The sequence below is a fragment of the Lycium ferocissimum genome, chromosome 11 (genome assembly GCF_029784015.1).
Source record: "Lycium ferocissimum isolate CSIRO_LF1 chromosome 11, AGI_CSIRO_Lferr_CH_V1, whole genome shotgun sequence".
Lineage (NCBI taxonomy): Eukaryota > Viridiplantae > Streptophyta > Magnoliopsida > Solanales > Solanaceae > Lycium > Lycium ferocissimum.
In genome coordinates, this window is record NC_081352.1 from 56385024 (window position 1) to 56406826 (window position 21803).

Consider the following 21803-nt stretch of genomic DNA (forward strand, 5'->3'; position numbering starts at 1 on the left):
TAAATAGATTCCTGAAATCGTCATGCGTGGTGTGTTGTCAAATCAATACTTATAGTGCGCATTAAAATGGTGTGCAATACAAGACGGGCAAATAATGCAGCAACGTATTGTCAATCAAGCCTTTATGTGTCACAGATTCCTGAAATCGTCATGCGTGGTGTGTTGTCAAATCAATACTTATAGTGCGCATTAAAATGGTGCGCAATACAATACGGGCAAATAATGCAGCAGCGTATTGTCAAATCAAGCCTTTATGTGTCAATAGATTCCTCGGCGACCACGACCACCTGCTGCCCCAGCTGGGGCACTGGGAACACGCTCATGGAGACGCTTAAAGTCATGTGCTGTCTCTCGCCCCGGTCTCGGCAAGCTCAATCATCCGTGCGCATACTCCGCCGTCTCGGGGCCTCCGTACGGCAAAGGTGCTCTCATAGCGCATCGTACGAACGGTCCGTACCACATATGTTTACAAATATTAACAATTGAATAAATTTGTAAAGTAGTACATAAGACGATGGTTTAAGTTTAAGACTAATAAAACTTACCGGCGCCTCGTACGCTCCCCGCGAGAGCTATATATCCCGGTGCCATACGGACGATGCCTAGAGGGGTTGCCAATAATGATGCGAGTGATCCGCATGTACCACTCCATGTACACATGGATGGGAGTGTCATGTCCGACCACCGCTAGGCTCGCCATCCTCACATTCCAACTCTGGACCCGTCGCCGCATATGGAGTCGCCACGCATCATCGACGCCCCCGCACGCTCGTCCCTCGCATAGTGGTCATGCTCCCAAACCGTAGCCGCGGGTATATTACGTACATACCCAACCGCCGTAACACGCGGTCGGGCGCGTGATGCTCAACGATATCCATATGTATCAATGGACACCGCGACATCCACGTGTCGACCAACCACAAAACGCCGCAGCTCACTCATCCAGAATATGATCATACGGCGTCTATATAAAAGCCTGTAAAAAGAATTGAACTAGTTAACAACAAAAGACTAAAATAGTAGCTATGTGGTCTAGCGTGTGGATCCAAAATATGAACATACCGTCTGCGCCGTCATGCGGTCTAGGCGATCCCTAAACGGGAGAAGGCGTGGTGCGTCTCACACGCGTCGGCGTACGCCTCGCGACCATCTCCGCGCGTATGGCATCGGGATAGTAAGATAGTCAGCGGGAGGGTCAGCTGGTATGGGCTGAAAAGGTCTCAACCTAGTCCACACCCATATCTGATATAGTCATTTAAAAAAAAATTATCAGTCGTCGTTTTAAAAAAATATATTTTGTGTTTAATTACACACACTTAAATATATTACCTGAAGGAGCGAGCAAAATGCAGGGACCTCTACCCTCATGCCCATAGAACATCGGCGAATCCTCGATACATGTAGCCCCGAACGACGGCCGCCCAACTATAACATCCTATCTCGGCGAGATCGTCGATATACCGAAGATACCTCGAAGCTCATATGCGAACCCGAAGTGTTTGGGAACGTGATGGCCCCGAATATGATGAGTAGGTATGACGCGCATGTCGGTCAACATCGGCTCGAGGCGTGTCCTCTCCAATCGGATGCTGCATGTCTGTGAGGTGCAAGTGAGCGTAAAGGGCCGACAACAAAAGCCGACTCTGGCCGGAAATATGATCATCCAGAGCCGCGAAACCGGTGAGCCTAGTCAACTTATCCCGGTGCGGCGGCGGCACGCGAGGCTCCCCAATATACAATGGGCGTCCATCAACCCGTAGCCCATAAATGATCTCCACATCCGAAGGGTAATGGTAGCCTCACCGGTGAGATGAAATGTGTGCATCTTCGGTCGCCACCTCTCAATCAATGCCGTCACTAGCGACCTATCGTGCCGTACCCGACCAACTTCGACGCACCCAGATACCGCCCGACGTAGTATATCCAGAGACACGAGGATGTGGGGGCGCGGCTAAGACCTCCCATACGCGAGTCCCCTAACCGGGTACGGACCGAGACTCCCCTTTGCAGGTCGGATGTCCATATATTTTGCGACCTATGCTCGGGCCGAAGATACGGTAACTCTCGGTCGAAGGGCCCCGGATCGAGAGGGTGGTGATCCATCTGTTTTACGCATTTTAAATCAATCATTAACAAGTAGTATTAGTTATGTAATCTTTTATCGAAAATTTTATTAAGGATTGTGATGACCCATCTGTTTTACGTATTTTAAATCAATCATTAACAAGTAATATTATTTATGTAATCTTTTATCGAAAATTTTATTAAGGATTGTGGTGACCCATCTGTTTTACGTATTTTAAATCAATCATTAACAAGTACTATTATTTATGTAATCTTTTATCGAAAATTATATTAAGGGTTTTCAATCCTACGCTTGTTATAACCCGTATTTTTCACCTTTGGGAATCTCGGAATTTTCGAGACAAGTTAAGGACAATGAAATGCATTGATCTTGTTTGGCTCATAAGTTGGTTATGGAAAAATTTAGATGTGGAAATATCGGAAAAGACTAAGGGCAAAATTGGAATGTCGGAAAATGGCTTCATGAATTACCAAAAATATGGACTAAGTAATTGGGCTTGGAAATGGAAAAAAAAAAAAAAGAGAGAACAAGAAGCCCAACCCAAAGGGTGGCCGGCCATGGCCTTTGTTTGGCCTAATTTTAATAAGTTGGTCATGTGACCAACAAATTAATAAAAAGGGGCAAGACTTGTGAAATTTCTAGAGATTTCAAGACATGAGAAAGAAGGAGAAAACAAGAAAACAATTTCAAGAACAAGAGGAGGGCATTCGCCGGCCTCCAATTTTACCCCATCAAAATCTTGCCTCAAAAATTATTTTCTTGCTATATTCCTACCAATTCAAGGTCCCTCTATAACGTGGTGCAATTATTTCGGAAGATAACCCATTGGTTTCGTCGTTTGGACAAGTTAGCGGAATGAAGAAACTTGAGAAGGAAGGTAAGAATTCATTCTTTCTAAGTATGTTATGAAGGTTTGTTTGTGTAGTAGTATATGTAGATGAGTTGAATGCATAGAAATATGGAAGTTTGCATGGTATTTAGATATGTATGCATGGCCGTGTATGAAGCTATGTTGTATGGTTGAGATGAATTGAACTTTAAGTTGTATTATAGTTGTGGTTAATGCGGAATTCGTATTGGAAATGAAAGTCGAATGAGAATTGAATGAAGTATTTTTCACCTTTGGGAATCTCGGAATTTTCGAGACAAGTTAAGGACAATGAAATGCATTGATCTTGTTTGGCTCATAAGTTGGTTATGGAAAAATTTAGATGTGGAAATATCGGAAAAGACTAAGGGCAAAATTGGAATGTCGGAAAATGGCTTCATGAATTACCAAAAATATGGACTAAGTAATTGGGCTTGGAAATGGAAAAAAAAAAAAAAGAGAGAACAAGAAGCCCAACCCAAAGGGTGGCCGGCCATGGCCTTTGTTTGGCCTAATTTTAATAAGTTGGTCATGTGATGGAGCATGTGACCAACAAATTAATAAAAAGGGGCAAGACTTGTGAAATTTCTAGAGATTTCAAGACATGAGAAAGAAGGAGAAAACAAGAAAACAATTTCAAGAACAAGAGGAGGGCATTCGGCCAGCCCCTCCAATTTTACCCCATCAAAATCTTGCCTCAAAAATTATTTTCTTGCTATATTCCTACCAATTCAAGGTCTCTCTATAACGTGGTGCAATTATTTCGGAAGATAACCCATTGGTTTCGTCGTTTGGACAAGTTAGCGGAATGAAGAAACTTGAGAAGGAAGGTAAGAATTCATTCTTTCTAAGTATGTTATGAAGGTTTGTTTGTGTAGTAGTATATGTAGATGAGTTGAATGCATAGAAATATGGAAGTTTGCATGGTATTTAGATATGTATGCATGGCCGTGTATGAAGCTATGTTGTATGGTTGAGATGAATTGAACTTTAAGTTGTATTATAGTTGTGGTTAATGCGGAATTCGTATTGGAAATGAAAGTCGAATGAGAATTGAATGAAGTTGAAAAATTGTATGTGGCCGTGGCCTATAGGTAAGGGAAATGGTGATGGATTTGTTTTGTTTAATATGTTAATTGTGTTTGTTGTGATCCTTGTAATGCAAATGGAGTTAGAATGATGAAAGTTTGCATTGAAACGGAATGTAGAAACTTATGTCGTATTTGTATGATTTTATGACATTATGGAAGTTAAGATGTTAGAGTGTGAATTATGATGATTGTTGATGAAGTTAGAAGGTGGAAACATGTTAGGAATGAGTATGTTAAAGATTAGAAGATTTGGAGGAATTATGGCTTGGTAGCAAGTTTGTATGTCTTGAGAATATGTTGTAGAAATGCTATGAAACGCTTCCGAATTATATTGTAATGATCTTGATCCGTAATGAAAGAGAGCATGTTGATATTGATTTGAAAATATGAAGTCGAAATGGAAACTAGTGCACTATGTCGGAAAGTAAACTAATTGTGTATGTTGTGGTTTGTAGTGATTGTTGATGTTCTTGATGTTGTTGTTGGGTTGTTGTTGATTGTTTTGAGCCGAGTTTAAGTCTCGGGGTGTCGTATTTATAGGGGAGGTGCTGCCGGAATTTCAGTAGACAAGTATTAATTCAAGATTGGAAATTCTAAGTCTCATGAATAGTAACTGGTAAGAATGACCATTTGCAGATTTTTGACGAAACAGGATCGGCGTTTTGGCAAGCGTAAAAGGCAAGAAAGGTATGTAAAGCTTACCTATTCTTTATTTGGCACGTTCTAGAACTATTAGGCCAAAAACAGACCCTCGGGGATAATTCTGCTCCTGGAAATTCGAGTTTGATTTTAAGTACTATTCACTGAGCGCAATTGAACCATAATGCTTGTTTTGGATATAAGAGTGCCTAAACCTTCGTATTTTTTTTCGCAAATGATTTTGAATCGCTTTGAAACCTTCATAGACAACTTTACAGAGCCTAATATTTATGATTTCTGTCCGCCGCCTCGGTTGACCCGAGGTGGGCCCACTATTTCCGATTTTCCCTTTGTATTTACGATTTGTCTTCGAGCGGCTTTCAAGGAATGTTTTAACTACTAAACAACAATCATTTTTAAATATTCCATTAAGTCCTATGAAATGTTTCGATATATACTTCGAATCCGAAAGTTCTGTCCTGACATAATCCGCCGTGATGTCCGAAAGGTATGTTCTATGACTCAGTCCGATTTCATTAATTTGATTGGTCATCCGATACGCCTCATTGAGTCTCTGGAAATACATATGTTATTTTTATTGCATTAGTTTCTCACTACTCCACTCGTGGATGCCTCAATGTTTCCCACACTGAGCCCGGGCCAGAATATGTTCTCAAGCGTACTTCTCTGCATTGTTCGCCGCGCTCCGGTGTGAGGGGGCAGGTATTACACGTACATGGGTTACGGTGTATGATGTGCCATGTATGTATATTCTGATATCTGATTATGTGATGTGATGTGGCCACTTGGTATGTTATGCTTTGTTTCGGAGATATTCCCTACTCTGAAGTATGATGTGCTTTGGCGCGGGACAGAAGGGAGCGCCTCTGTTCTGTTCACCGAGTCCCATAGCGGGGCCGGCTTTTGCATATGTTTTCTGCATGCATTACGTATGATTTCTGGTACGCATTTTTTGATTACCTACGCATCTCCATTGTTTTCCGCACATTCTGTTCTGATTTTAATTTTATTTATTACATGCTCCGCTTTACATATTCGAGACATTTTCCGTCGACCCCTTTCTTCTGGGGTCGCGTTTCGTGCCGCGTGCAGGTACGTACATTTGATTTGGCCGATTCGCCCGCCTAGGTTGTTTGCTCGGTGGTTGAAGTGCTCCTTTGTCCGGGCCCGTATTTTGGTATGAAATTTTCTCGTTGCATTTGTACATATTCATTCGGGGTACGACGGGGCCCCGTCCCGTCATATGATTATGTTACGTTACGCAGGTCCGTAGACATGTGGTGTGGGTTCGTATATGTTTCGTGAGATTTGCGTACGTTTAGAGTTATTTATGTTTTGTGACGGCCTTATCGGCCTTCGTGCGGCATGCCCACTTGTCCTTGTTAAATTATGACTTTTGTTTATCTTTAATATTTTGCTAATTCAGGGTAAGGTACGTATGGGTGCCCAACTAGGGCACGAGTCGCGGCCTACGGAGTTGGGTCGTGACAACGCTATGGGATGAATCCTAAACTAAGGGTTTTCAATCCTAAAATATAAAGATAAGTCAAATAATTAACAATTAGTTAGCATGCAATTAGTATAAATAATTAATAAATAAACAATTAACTAACTAATCAAATAATTAACAAGTTATTATCATATATTTAATAAATATACAATTAAGTAACTAATCAAAAAATTAATAAATTATTATCGTATATTTAACAAATAAACAATTAATTAACTAATGAAACAATTAAAAAATTATTAACAAATAAATAATTGGCTTAACAAAAACTAAATAAATAATTAGCCAGTCTAACAATTGAAATAGCTAGTCTAACAATTAATAAATACTTAAGTCGCTAATCGAACAATTAACAAATACTACATAAACAAGCAATAAATAATTAACTAATTAACAATAGATAAACAAATAAATAAAAAAAAATGGAAAAATGGGCAGTCCCAACAGTGCATACGGACTGCCCAAAAACGCACAAAAAAAATGCGCAAAACGAGCAACAACCACACTTACACAATGACCATGCTTAGGGTAATAATATATTTAACAATGTAATAGAAAATTCGTAGTGAAATACCTAGATTGAAGCTTTTTTTTGAGTTTTTCAAATGAATTCTACGCCGCTCTATTCCAAAATCCAACCTTAAACTTATTCCTACACTTCAATATACTAATATTGATTTTTGGATTGAAAAACAACACGAAAATACCGTTTTGAGAGGCTTGGGGACCACAGATTCGGGTTTAATGGGGGTGGGGGCGTGGGGGGGGGGGGGGGGGGGGGGGGGGGAGCAGATCGGGTCTGGTGGGGAAGGAGGGGTCACTTTATGTTGACCCCATTCACGCACGAAATTCGTGCGTGAAACCTACAAATGTATTTTTTTTTTTTGTGTTAGTTTGGTTCAACTTTTTGTTTTCTGTGCTACTAAAGTCGCGGATTCCTTGATAACTTAAGAACGCTTATTCTTTATTTTATTACAATTAAGGATTTAAGGGCTTTTTAATGGGAAATTTCAGAAATATACGAGTTGGTCACTTACGTCGCAAAAAATAGCCCAAAATTTATATTACAAAAAATAGCCCAAAATATACAAACATATACAAACACTTATATCAACATATACAAACATATAAGAAGGCAGAAAGAGCGAGAAAAGTTTGGGTCATTTTTTGTAAGAATTAAAAAAATGGGTCAATTTTGGTAGCATTGTTACCCCAATTAAGATACAATACAATTTTCTCCTTTTTTAAATCATTTGTTATACAATTAATATCCCCGTTCTTGATATTCAACTGTCGTCGTCGCTTATATATTATTATTGTCGTCATTTTAATATTATCATCATGGTCATTTCTTTTAACATTTTAATTTATTATCTTTCGCAAAAAGGCATTATTTTATTCAATCAAATGATATAATCTCTTTAATTTTATACTTTATAGATATTATCGCGTAATTCTTACTATAGCATGTAATTTTTATTTTTATTATCTAAGCACTAGTGATTATATTTTAACATTAAATAAATATCTTAAGTACATATTAATATGTAACTTTATTAAGAAGTGTCATTAATCTCAATTTAGGAGCTCAAAGAGATGAAAGAAAAGGTTCAGCACTCAAGAGCATATTTTCGGCCAACTAGCAGCCCAAAATTAACACAATTCAGCAGATACACATCCAAAAGCGAGAGCTTATATTTACTTGTCCACCTTAAAAAGGAACACATCCGACTCGTCCATCTTAGAAAGGGATACATCTTTACTCGTCCACCTTAGAAAGGAACATGTCTTTACTCGTCCATCTTCAAACTGGACATATACGACTCGTCCCTCTTAGAAAGGGACAAATATGACTTGCTCACCTTAAAAACGCACATATTTGTTCGTCCACCTTAATAACTTCGAGACTAATGTTACATTTATATTGCATTTCTACTAATAAGTTTTTTTTCCAGATTTTGCAATATAAACAGTTCAAGGGGGACACACTTAATTCAGAACATCCGAAGGATAGTATGATCTGGCCAAGGGGGCCACGCTTAATTTAGAACATCCGAAGTACTTTATGATCAAGCCAAGGGGGCCACACTTGATTGGAAATGTCCGAAGGGCGGTATGATTAGGTTATGGGGGCCACACTTAATTCAGAACATCCAAAGGACGGTATGATCCAGTCAAGGGGGCCACACTTGATTGGAAACGTTCGAAGAGCGGTAAGATCTTGCCAAGGGGACCATGTTTAATTTGAGATGTCCATAAAGAATTTGGCCCGGAAAGGAATATGAGCTACCTTTCCATAAACTTCTTCTCGTCCTTGATTACAAAGCACCACCAATATAAAACTGTCAAAAGAAATCGAACATGATTGTGGCAACTGTTCATTTCTGAATTTAAGGACGGTACCATTTGGTTATTTTTACAAGGAAAGGGCTACAATTTCTAATGAAAAGGTGGCTACATTTTAAACACAAATTTGACCACTCTTTTAACCTCCAAATCAGCTATTTCTTTAAGACCAATTTGGGACCAGGCCAAAGAAGATAACCCGACCCGGTAACATTTTAAATCCCCAAAGACCAAAATCAGTCCCTAATTTCCATTTTTGGCTAAGAATCCTTTAACTAGTTTCCCTTGTCTCTCTTTTTTCTGTTTCCCAGTACAAAAAGATTCGGACTTCAAACTCCAATTCAATTCAACGAAGTTCCGGATTCAAATTCCTCGCACATAATCCTAGAAATTGGGGTTCTATATAAAGAACCCCATCTCTTAACACTTTCTACACCACAAAAACTCTGAGTTTTCCAATTACACAAAACAAGAATTTTACCTTCCCTTTGTCCAAGTTCCCTGAGGTAATTGCTTTCCCTTTGGCTTTTGTTTCTACCTTTTATAGTTAATTCTGTGCTTATTAAGTATGTTTTAGTTTCTTCCTTTCCTTTCCAGTACAATGTAGATTTAGTTTTAGCATCCTTTCCTTTGTTGCTTTTTTATTATTATCTTAAGTTTAGGAAGAATACAATAACAACAACATATCCAGTATAATCCCACAAGTGGGGTCTGGGGAGGGTAGTGTGTAGCAGACCTTACCTCTGCCTTGGGAAAGTAGAAAGGCTGTTTCCGGGAGACCCTCGACTCATAGCAAGAACGAAAACAGGCATTAGCAACAAGCAAAAACAATAGCAAGATAATAGTAAAGAAACAACATGTAGTTATAGAAATCCAAAAATAAGAAAGTACAAGAATAATGTGAAAAACTCCAGGAACGGAAAAGACTTGCGCCGGAATCCTCGACCTCCACACCCTCCTATCAAGGGTCATGTCCTCAGAGAGCTGAAGTTTAGGAAGAATGTGTAGTGAATTCCAGGATGGGAAGAACTTGTGATAGTTTGGTGTAAAAGTATTGATCGGTTCTCTTTCTGGTTATGTTATGTTTGGTTTCAGAAGTAGTAAAACCTAACCTTGCTGGATGTAGTTAGCATTAGAATTCACTATGTATAAGCATCAACGATCCCTTGTATTTCTGAAGTTTAGTTTATCTGGATTTTGAGTTGTAAATCAGTTCCTTTTATGTCAAATTGGGAATAATTCCCAAGTTTGAGTTTGGACTTGAGAGTTGAGTATTCTATAATGCTCTAATCCCCTGCCTTTGTTCCTTTATCAGATTAGTTCCAGTAAAAATGAATCGATCACTGTTTATGTGTGCTTGGGTTTATAATTAGTAATACAATTGATGTACTTTCCTAATCATTTGATAGTTCCAAAGCCAGAGCTACATTAAGTTGGGTTTATTCCACTAGAGCAGCCTTATTTGCAATACTGAATCCATGTTTCTCTTGAAATCTTTAACCTAATATGGTTGAATCCGTTGCATGCCAGTTTTATTTTCTATTGTTAAGCATCAGTTGTATTTATGTTTGAAGATCTCTTTTTTCCAAGTGTTTAGATGACTAAATGCCAACCTTCTAAACTTTTTATTTAATTCATCTTGACTGCCTAAATATTGAAACAGTAGCTGATTTTGATTCTGTCCATGTTAAGGTTTCTGCCTAAGTAGTTTAAGTACAGTTTAGTTGTTCTTTTCTTGAAAGTTTCATATTATTTTCTTTTCAAAAGCAAGTTGTGTTCAAATACAAGTCTCTTCCCAAATGCTTAGATATTCAAAAATGTCTTTCAAATACTGATTTAGGGGGACTAGACGTCCTCAGTTTTAAAAGGGGAACTTGTGGTTACATGTGTTTTCAAGTTATTAAAGCATAGTTAACTGATAACCTTGTTTTAAGCATCTTGAATGAGAATCAGATCTTTTTCCCTTTTTTTTTTTTTTTTTTTTTTTTTTTTTTTTAGTATGGATCAGTTTCTGTTAAGCTGAAGTTAGTAATGGATTTAGTTAAAGTTTCTCTTAAGCTCCTCGTAAGCTTCTGTTGAGTCTCGATTAAAATGGGATTAGCCACAACTGGCCTCCTGTTTGTTTGTCTTTAAATTTTAACTCTGTACCGGTTTAAGTCAGTTCATGTATTCTTGTAACTTTGCACAAGTAAGCATAGGCCATTATGTTTCCAAATGAAATTGGTATTTCAAACCTTAAAGGGACTAGTTGACTTAAAGTTGAGCAGCTCTTATCGAGTTCTCTTTTCTCAACTTCTCTTGTCATCTTTTAAAGTATGCTAGGGAGTTACTTTTGCTCAGATTCTCCAGTAAGGTGTTCGAACACATGTCTGAATTAAATCACATGTTTGGAGTTGCATAGTGTGTGTTAGTAGATCATTTCATCTATTTCTGGGACTGTTGAAACATGATGGATCTCTAATCTTTTCTTTATTTATTATGCATGGAACATCTGATTGGGTCCATTGGACTCTCTTCTCTCCACATATTCTATGTTGGGCTGAAAGCCCAACCAACCATTCTTTTGAGTCAACCCCATAGCATAAGCAAAAGCACACTATAAAGTATGATAGTTTAGTGTTAAAAATGCCTTTAGGAACTAGCTAGTCTTGCTCGTTTAACTTACTAGACTCAGTTATTTGAAAAAAATTAGCAAAGAGTAGAGGCTTAATGAGTGCTTTTCGGACTAGATAACATGCTGTTTAAGATTCAAGAAGGTTTAGCCTTTTAACTCATATCATTAGCTCAATATGTGACGATTATAGGTTTTTGAAACCTAGATCTGAACTTAAGCTTTCATAAATCTATTATAAGTGATTATGGATTGAATAGGAAATCTATTCATATTCAAGGAGCTCTCATTGTGAAAATGATTTTAAATCAGAAGCTATGAGATGAAGAAGCATGAAGCATTTTTTGCTGTTATAGCCATTTTCTGTTAAGTTAATAGAAGGCATTTAAAAATGTTTAAAATTTTGAAACTAGAATTACTTGTAACTTAAGAGTTCGCCAATATGCTGTACTCTATTTCGACCCGGTTAAAATAGGGTATAACACGAATTACTGTAGCTTTCATACTAAGGCTTTTGTTACCTGCCAACTAATATACTTATTATTCCAATTTCATTATCAGGTTCAGACATCTTCAGAAGAAAGATTATCATTTATGATATAGAATCCCAATAATGCTGACATAGACTACACGCAATTTTTTTTTGAGGCAGTGGAAACCTTAGTAACAATGCTCCAGGAGTGTCCTAAGTTGATCCAATATGGGGACACTCCTGTAGTATTGTTAATTGGGGTTTGACTGACATTCAAGAGAGGTTTGAACCGGGGAACTTCACGGTTATCAAAAACAAGACAAAGCCGCACAAAGTTTCAGGATGAGTCAATTTTAAATGATGATGACACTGTTTGGGAGAAGGAAGCTGATGGCTGTCATTTCAAAATTGTTTATTGATAGGTAATGAAGAAGAAAGTCATGCTGACAAAGATGGCATGGAGAAAGATGCAAGGAGGAGGTGAAAACATACCCTGGGTGATGATCCTTTGACACAAGATGGCATTGACATGAATGATAGCTTGAACCTTGCATGTCCAGGGGATCTAATGGTGAACAACTACTTTTTAGCAGAGGATATGTATGACAGTGCTCAAGGACTTGGTGACCAAATGGACATGCAGTTTACTGAAATATAAGTCAATTTTCTTACACGCCAGTTGAAGTTAACTTTTACCTGCTTTAAGCTTATTTATTGAAAAAAGAAAATTATATATTCACCTAAACAGCCTTGTCAGGAAAATTTATAATATATACACCTAAACAAGATTTAAATTAATGAAAAATGTGAAAAAAATTGCCTACGTAAATCTCATGTCTAAATATGCTGATATGGATATTTGTAATTTTTTATCTGCCATGGATTTCTTTTATGCCGTTTACATGGATTCTCATGAGCATATGTTTATTTAGCAAAGGTTTTAAATTATGCTCTGCTTGTTTGAGTTCTTTATTGAGTTAACATTAGTTGCATATGCAATTGCAAAAATTGAATATCCCACCTTAATATCTGCAGATAGGGACGAGTTATGCAGATCACACACCCAAGTTTGCTTTTTTTTTTTTTTTTTTTTTTTTTTTGCAGTACCTCGACACAAATATGGGTAGTACTGTTTATCGTGCTCCCGATGCTCGTGTCTCCGACCCTTGTACCAGAAAGTTGGAGTATGTTATAACACCCCTGTTGAGCTTAGATTCAACAGTTAAAGAAATTGCCAAAGCAAACCAGAAAGACTCAATTGAAGGAAAGGTTTTAGACACCTCTTGAGATTAATGGCTCTTGTTCTTCCTTTTATATTTATTTCTGTGCTATCAGGTTGATTAAGTATCCTTATCAAAAAAAAAATAGGTTGATTAAGTATGTTTTAATTTCTGCTTTTCCTTTCCAGTATAATGTAGATTTAGTTTTAGCATCCTTTCCTTTATTGTTTTTTTATTATCTTTGAAGTCTAGGAAGAATGTTTAATGAATTCCAGGATGGGAAGAACTTGTGATAATTTGGTGTAAAAGTATTGATCCGTTTTTCTTTTTTTCTTTTTCTGATTATGTTAGTTTTGTTTTGAGAAGTAGTAAAACCTAACCTAGTTGGATGTAGTTAGCGTTAGAATTCACTATGTCACGGGCCTGTTTGGATTGGCTTATTTTAGATGCTTTTAAGCCAAAATAGCTTTTTAGCCCTTTTGTAGTGTTTGGATAAAATAAAGAAGTGCTTTTTTGAAACTGGTAGTTTTAAATCAAGAAGTGCTTTTAAGCACTTGTTTTTAAGACAAAATAACAAAAATAAGTCAAAAGCCATAAGTTAGGAATCCTAATCCTAACTTATGACTCATAAGCCATAAGTTACAAGCCAATCCAAACGGGCTCGAATAAGCATGAACAATCTCTTGTGTTTCTGAAGTTATGTTAAGTTGTTAAGTTTAGTTTATCTGGATTTTGAGTGGTAAATCAGTTCCTTGTATGTCAAGTTGGGAATAACTACAAGTTTGAGTTTGGACTTGAGAGTTGAGTATTCCATAATGCTCTAATCCCCTGCCTGTGTTTCTTTTTTAGATTAGAATAAGTAAAATGAATAGATCACTGTTTATGTGCGCTTGGGTTTATTATTAGAAATACAATTGATGTACTTTCCTAATCATTTGATAGTTCCAAAGCCAGAGCTTCATTAAGTTGGGTTTATTCCACTAAAGCAGCCTTATTTGTAGTACTGAATCCATGTTTCTCTTGAAATCTTTAAACTAATATGGTTGAATCCATTCCATGCCAGTTTTAATTTTCTATTGGTGAGCATCAGTTTTAAGGTTCAGTATACCTTTTTCTAAAGGCAATCTGTATTTATGTTTGAAGACCTCTTTTTTTCCAAGTGTTTAGATGACTAAATGCCAACCTTCTAAACTTTTTTATTTAATTCATGTTGACGGCGTAAATATTGAAACAGTAGCTGATTTTGATTCTGTCCATGTTAAGGTTTCTACCTAAGTAGTTTAGTTGTTTTCTTGAAAGTCTCATATCTCTTTTCAGAAACAAGCTGTGTTCAGATACAAGTCTCTTCCCAAATGCTTAGATATTCAAAAATGTCTTTCAAGTACTGATTTGAGCCTTGTTATAAGCATCTTGAATGAGAATCAGATCTTTTTTACCTTTAGGTTATTTTTTTTTTTTTTTGGATCAGTTTCTGTTAAGCTGAAGTCAGTAACGGATTTGGTTAAAGTTTCTCTTAAGTTCATGGTAAGCTTCTGTTGAGTCTGGATTCAAATGGGATTAGCCACAACTGGCCTCGTGTTCGTTTCTCTTTAATTATAACTGTGTAACAGTTTAAGTCAGTTCATGTATTCTTGTAACTTTGCACAAGTAAGCATAGGTCATAAATGTTTCCAAATGAAATTGGATTAAAGGGACTACTTAAAGTTGGGCAGCTCTCATCGAGTTCTGTTTTCTTCTCGTCATCTTTTAAAGTATGCTAGGGAGTTACTTTTGCCCAGATTCTCGAGTAAGGTGTTCGAACACACGTCTCAATTAAATCACATGTTTGGAGTTGCATAGTATGTGTTAGTGGATCATTTCACCTATTTCTGGGACTGTTGAAACATTATGGATCTCCAATCTTTTTATTTTTTTATTTTGCATGGAACATCTGATCGGGTCCATTGGACTCTCTTCTCTCCGCGTATTCTATGTTGGGCTGAAAGCCCAACCAACCATTCTTTTGAGTCAGCCCCATAGCATAAGCAGAAGCAGACTATAGAGTATGATATTAGTGTTAAAAATCATGAAGTATAAATTTTCAGCATGCTTCAATTTGATCGTCGTTATTCATGTTTGTTGCTTGTGTATTTGAACCATGCCTTTAGGAACTTGCTAGTCTTGCTCATTTACCTGTTACTAGACTCAGAATATTTGAAATAAATTAGCAAGAGTAGAGGAGGCTTAATGAGTGCTTTTCGGACTAGATAACATGCTGTTTAAGATTCAAGAAGGTTTAGCCTTTTAACTCATATCTTTAGCTCAATATGTGATCATTATAGGTTTTTAAAACCTAGATCTGAACTTAAGCTTTCATAAATCGACTATAAGCCATTATGGATTGAATAGGAAATCTATTTATGTTCAAGGAGCTCTCGTTGTGAAAATGATTCGAAGATAATCAGAAGCTATAACATGAAGAAGCATGAAGCATTTTTTGTTGTTATAGCCATTTTCTGTTAAGTCATAGAAGGCATTTCAAATGTTTAAATTTAAAACTAGAATTACTTGTAACTTAGAGTTCACCAATATGTTGTACTCTATTTTGACCCGGTTAAAATAGGGTATAACACGAGTTACAATAGCTGGTTACCTTTGACTCGGAAAAAAAAAAAAAAAAAAAAGGCCAAAGTCATAGATGGACCCCTGAACTCATTCCTGATTTTCCATTTAGACCCCAACTGAAACGTTGACCATCTGAACCCTCGAACATATGATAAACTGTGCCATTTGAACACCTCGTGCCAGCTTGGCACATGCGTGCAGTACACTTGCTGTGACATGGAAAAATAGACCAATAAAAATAAGCCATGTCAACAAAAAAAAAATTAATTTTAAGAAAAATTAATTTTAAAATCTATTTAAATAATTTTAAAAAAAATTGAAAAATCCAACCCATCCTCTCCGATAGCCCATTTCACCACAGCCACTGCCGCTGCTGCCTCCGCCGCCCCCACTACCGCCGCCGCTTCAAAATCTATTTAAATAATTAAAAAAAATGGTGTTGTTTTTCGTCGGAGATTTGTTTAAATGGATTTTGAAGTGGAGCAGCGACAGCGGCGGAGGCAGTGGCGGCGGCGAAATGGGCTATCAGAGAGGATGGGTTGGGTTTTTCAATTTTTTTTAATTATTTAATAGATTTTAAAATAGAGTTTTTGTTAAAATTAATTTTTAATGATTAAAAATTTTAAAAAAGAAAAAATTTGGTCTCTCACGCTCTGTTTAAAGCAGTGTATTGCAGGCGTGTGCCCAGCTAGCACGAGGTGTTCAAATGGCACAGTTTATCTTATGTTCGAGAGTTCAGATGGTTAACGTTTCAGTTAAGGGGTCTAAATGGAAAATCAGGACAAGTTCAGGTCCATCTATGACTTTGGCCAAAAAAAAAAAAAAAAAAAAAAACTTAGTTACAATAGCTTTCATACTAAGGCTTTTGTTACTTCCCTACTAATTTACTTATTATTCCAATTTCATACTCAGGTCTAGACATCTTCAGAGGAAGAAATGACATCTTCAGAAGAAGAGATAGAAGAAACATTATAATACCAATAATAGAGACGTAGACTACATGCGAAATTTTCTGAAGTGGAGGCCTCAACTAGCGATACTCCAAGAGTGTCGTCCTACCTTGATACAAAATGGGGATAATTACATTCAAGAGAAAAATATGATATTACTTGGGACGAGAATCACTTGAAGTGTGAGTCTTCTTATCACTTCAGTTCACATCAAGACTTATATATATGCGCAACATTATCTCTAGTGAAAAATGACCGCATCACTTTCCAATTTTATGGCGTTCATGGAGACCCAGCTCGTGGCCTAGATATGGAAAAGTAGTTGAAACCTACTGATCCATCGATTATGATGGGTGATGTTAATCTATCCCTTCCTAAAGAATTTACCTACCCCTCTCCAGATCGCAAAAAAATTCTTTATCAGTTGGAGGCGCTTATTCAGGAAGCTACAAATGAAATACTATAATAAGAACTTTACACATAAGGGGGATGATAACGCAACTCCACCAAGGTTATCCAAGCCGGACAGGGTTGTTTATACTACAAAGTAGTATAAGTTTGAATATCGAGAAGTGAAGTATTACCTAAATTGGAACAGAGGGAGTATTTTTTTTTTTTCCAATTTTGCGCTTAGCATTAGTTATTCTAGAATTAAGAGGCACATAAATAGACGAAGATTAAAGAATTAATAAGGGATATATTAGTCAATTTATACTCCTAATCAATTTCTTTTGTGCAAAACCTTGTCCTGACGACTAAATGGGAACGGAGGGAGAAAGTTCTGAATGTTATTCGCCAAAAGAGCAATAAACTCATTGCCTCTTTTCCATTATCTCCCAATTTTATGATTTTGGAATCATAAACATTTCATTTTTAATTAGCATATTATATAGTCATAAGGATAATGAGATTATAGGTGCCTGACTATCTTTTCTCCCTTCTTAATTTGAGAGATTTTAAATGTAAGCATCCAATGAGCTTAATTGGTTGTAAAGCGGTATCTTTGAGAACTATCTATAGAGGATTTCTTTAGCTAAATATATATTTCTCTCTGAAGTTAGTAAATATTCAGGAGTAAGTTATTGATTCTTTTCTTTTTAATCAAAGATCACCATTGTGGTTTATTCTCGTTCAAGCTTTGTAGAGACCATAGTTTTAATTTTTCCTCTCTTTTCAAGAAAAAGGGAGACATTTATCTAGTTGTTACATATTTGTTCTCTATGTTTGTCACTTTGTTAGAGTTATTGATTTTGTTCTTATTTCCATCCTTGAGATTTTTCTGAAAGTCGTAATACGTAACATTAATTATATCACTTCTAAAGCAAAGAACTCTAGTGACAGCGAATCAGAAGCAGCTTCTGGTTTGATACTGAAGACTGATTTAGAAGGCAATAGTCACAATCCGGTGTACAGGGAAACTTCACGGTCATCAGAAACAAGACAAATTTCAGGATGAGTCAATGTAAAATGATGATGACACTGTTTGTGAGAAGGAAGCTGGTGGCTGGCGTTTCAAAATTGTATTTTGAAAGATAATGAAGAAGAAAGTCATGCTGACAAAGATGGCATGGAGAAAGATGCAAGGAAGAGGTGAAAAAAATACCATGGGCAATGATCCTTTGGTACAAGATGGCATTGAAATGAATGATAGCTTGAGTCTCGCGGGATCTAATGGTGAACTTCTACTTTCTAACACAGGATATATATGACAGTGCTCAAGGACTTGGTGACCGAATGGACATGCAGGTCACTGAATCTTAGTCATGCCTAGAACTTCAAATGATGATTTTATGTTAAATAGTCGAGACAATCAATGTAAATGCATTTGAGCATGCTAATAAGCTAGACAGAGCATCCTCGCATGATATGGCTGATGATATCTTTTATTTTGTACCTTTTAGGATAGGGAAGAACTTCCATTAACATGGACGCTGCGCTTCCGCATCAAGCAACTCTGCTGGAATTGTGAGCTATGATTTGAGCTTTGATACCTGAGCATGGAACAGAAAAGAGATCAGGTCTCTGGACTATGAAATGCAGTTTTGCATTCAAGGCTCTGCAAGAAAGTATGGAGTCTAGAATGATGGTTCTAAAAAATCAGAGAAAGATCGCAGGTCAAAAGGAGTGGAGGACCAATAAGAAAAGGAAAAATGATGATGCACGAGCACGTGGTGAGAGGATAAGATCCTGTTATCCAGACGACGAAAAAAGAATAGGTGCACTCACCTAACTTTTTCTCACTTTTTTTGGTACAAAGTGTTAGTGAATCACATAGCATTTCTGGAATATCTAACCAGTTTAAGTTGGTTATTTCATGATATATTTCCCATAGGTGGAATTGCAAAATTTACAGGAAGAGGCAGACCAAAAGTGCATTGAAGCATTAAAACTGGAAAGGCAAAAGAGAATTGCATCCAGAGGTGGCCCCAGCGCCAACAGCCCAAACAAGAAAACTCTCTCCTTGCACCATCAGGTGATCTCAGAGCATGGATACTCGTCGCCATTGTAAAGAACCAAAATAAAAACTTCACTGATCTGCAAAAGGGCTGCAAATCAACTGACGGCAGCAAATTGGCTGTTAATAAATTGAGGGCTGAACCAAACAATAGCGCTACGCCTGATTCCATGGCACGAATAAGAAGATTATCAGAGCCCAAAGCAATCAGCAGCAGGCCTGATACTTTCAAGGTGCTTAATTTGTATCAAAGCCCAAGGCTCCCAGTGACGAAGCGCTCTGGTGTGCCAGAGAGCAACAAAATATCTGCTATCATAGACCCTCACAAAAAGAATGCTGCTACTCTTCCTGTGCTGAATACATGAGCAAGCTACCCTTTCAATTTTCTTACAAGCCAGTTCAAGTTAATTTTTACCCGCTTTAAGCTTATTTATTGGAAAAATGTATTTTCACCTAAACAGCCCTTGTCAGGAAAACTTATAATGTATACACCTAAACAAGATTTATTAATGAAAAAAAAAATCGCCTACTTAAAGTCTCATGTCTAAATATGCTTATATGGATATTTGTGATTATTTATCTGCCAATGGATTCCTTTTATGCTGTTTAAGTTTGGAACTATCGGTAGTACTGTTTATCGTGCTCTCTATGCTCGTGTCTCCGACACTTGTACCATAAACTTGGAGTATGTTAAAGCACCCCCGTTGAGCCCTGATATAGCATCGACAGTCAAAGAAATTGCCAAAGCTCATGCAACTGCTAATCACACCTATAGAGTAGATAACAATCCAGAAGCCAAGTGAAGGAATCACCAAAAGGTTTTATAACGCCTTGAGGATTATAGTGCCGCAAATGCTTCCTTGCCTAGTGAAGCTAACGAGCTTTCAGATCTCTTAACTTGATAGCCGTAGTTGAAAACAAGTTTCCTTTTGAATTTATGGGAACAATGTCTGTCCCACCTTTCCATACTTAGAAATAATTTAACTTTTAAATTTTCATTTTATCCTTTGAGATGATTTAGAGCCACACAATGTCTACTGCCTTTTTTGTTCATGAATTTCAGAAGTTTTCTTTCATTCTCAGACTTAGTGCCCAGTCAAATGTCACATAAAATGGGACGGGAGGAGCAATCATTTTCTTATAAATCCAACATGAAGTTTAGGACCAGCTACCATTTTAATCCTTAAAATTTAAGGTTACAGCTTCCCAAACCAAATAGGGGGCAAAACAAGCGGACAAGTGAAATTACTACTATATATAGGGGAGAATTCCCATTTTTTGTAGTCTTCACATGAATTTTTTTTTATCCCTTTTTACCCTTTCTTGAAATTTTTATGACTTTATAAATTGTCACACATTTTAGTAAATTTTAAGGAATTTTAAGGCTTTTTTTATGCCGCTAAAAAAGATGATGCCATGGAAAATGTTATAGTGGCCCCACAAAGTATACTCATACATATTTGAGTTTTTTATGTGAAAATATTATTAAACTTTTTTCAATGTATCATTGTTAAATACTTTTAAAATTTGTCAAAAATGTAACTAATAGCCCTTCCCTTTCAATCGAAAAATGAAATCTGAAGTATGGTAGTTAATTAATCAAATTTTACGTGTGAGCACTTTTAACATAAAAATATCTAATAAATTACTATATTAAAAGAGGAACTACATTATTTTTATACATATTCTAAAAATGTTTGAAAAACATTGTATTTAAAGAAATATAATTTTGATACAGCAATAATACTAGACAATTGCAAAAAGTATATTTTTTACTTTTTTTACTATTAAAATATTTTGTAAAAAAAGGGATAATATTTTATATAATTTAGGAGTAAGAATTTTTTTCATGTTAAAATTAACTATTTTGTCCTAAATTATAACATATTAATTATCCGGTATTTTGCAAAATATTGTTGGTAAAAAATAAGTTAGCCAATATGAGTTCAATTCAAAGAACTCAAACAAAATTAAGTTAACATATGAAAAGCTCAATTTGGATCATCGGGGACTTAATCTCAAAAAATTAAATTAGAAGAGCTTTCAATTCTTGATTTTTTTCCTAAAAAAAAAAAAATCTAATATATAAACTAAGAAAAATGTTTTCCATTAACATGCATTTTTTATACTTTAATATTTTAGAAGTCTTTCGAAAACGTCAAACTAATGTTACAAGAATAAAGAACCAAGAGTAGAATTTTTTTTTAAAAAATATCTACAAATTGAATATTTAATGTCGGTTTTGGGCCCGTGCTAAGCCTGACACTAGTATAAGAATATAAAAAGATAAGAAAACATGTTAAACAGACGACTGTTTGTGATTTTAGAGAGGAAATGGTGGAAGGGTAGTATATGAGTACTGTTGGGTTGCAGATTGAGAAGAACTTGCTGGCTATGTGTCTTTGCAGCAGTTCTGGGAAGTTCTCTTTGATTTGTATGTGCTGTGTAGTCTGTAGATGACTCAGTGGACAACTGTGTCTTGATCCAACTTTAATTCCATCTGCACAATTGTAATCCACAATATTTTTTCGCCCTTGTCGCTCTTCAAGCTGAACTTATACCGTGTCTCTTCCAGTTTACGCTTTGAAGAATTTGATCTCCCAGGATGAAACCACAACTGACTGCTGGCAATGCTCCTCACAAGTGTAAGATTAGTTATCTACAAGATTTACATGTGCATTATATTATATTTATATGTATAAATGAGGAACTGAGGCGCTTACACTTACTTGGATCAGATGCGGATCCACGATTTAAATTCTATGAGTTCAATCTTAAGATTCTTAGCATTGAACCCATTATATTTTTAAAGTTATGGGTTTCATATCCACTATTTATTACACAATTTTAGTAACTTTTTACACATAAATGTATGTTCCTCATCGAAAGTTAGGTTTTCAAATGAAAACCCGCCTACAAGGCTAGATACG

At 36.4% G+C, this 21803-nt stretch overlaps 2 long non-coding RNA genes across 2 annotated transcripts; both read left to right on the top strand.

Moving 5' to 3' along the window:
- The first annotated feature begins 8526 nt into the window (after positions 1-8526).
- Positions 8527-12389, top strand: LOC132037519 (uncharacterized). The gene is made up of 2 exons (XR_009409913.1): positions 8527-9067; positions 11734-12389. It is a non-coding gene; the product is annotated as an uncharacterized LOC132037519 (long non-coding RNA).
- A 3177-nt stretch (positions 12390-15566) lies between these two features.
- Positions 15567-19586, top strand: LOC132037520 (uncharacterized). Its single transcript, XR_009409914.1, has 3 exons — positions 15567-16600; positions 18320-18634; positions 18751-19586. It is a non-coding gene; the product is annotated as an uncharacterized LOC132037520 (long non-coding RNA).
- The last annotated feature ends 2217 nt before the right edge of the window (positions 19587-21803 follow it).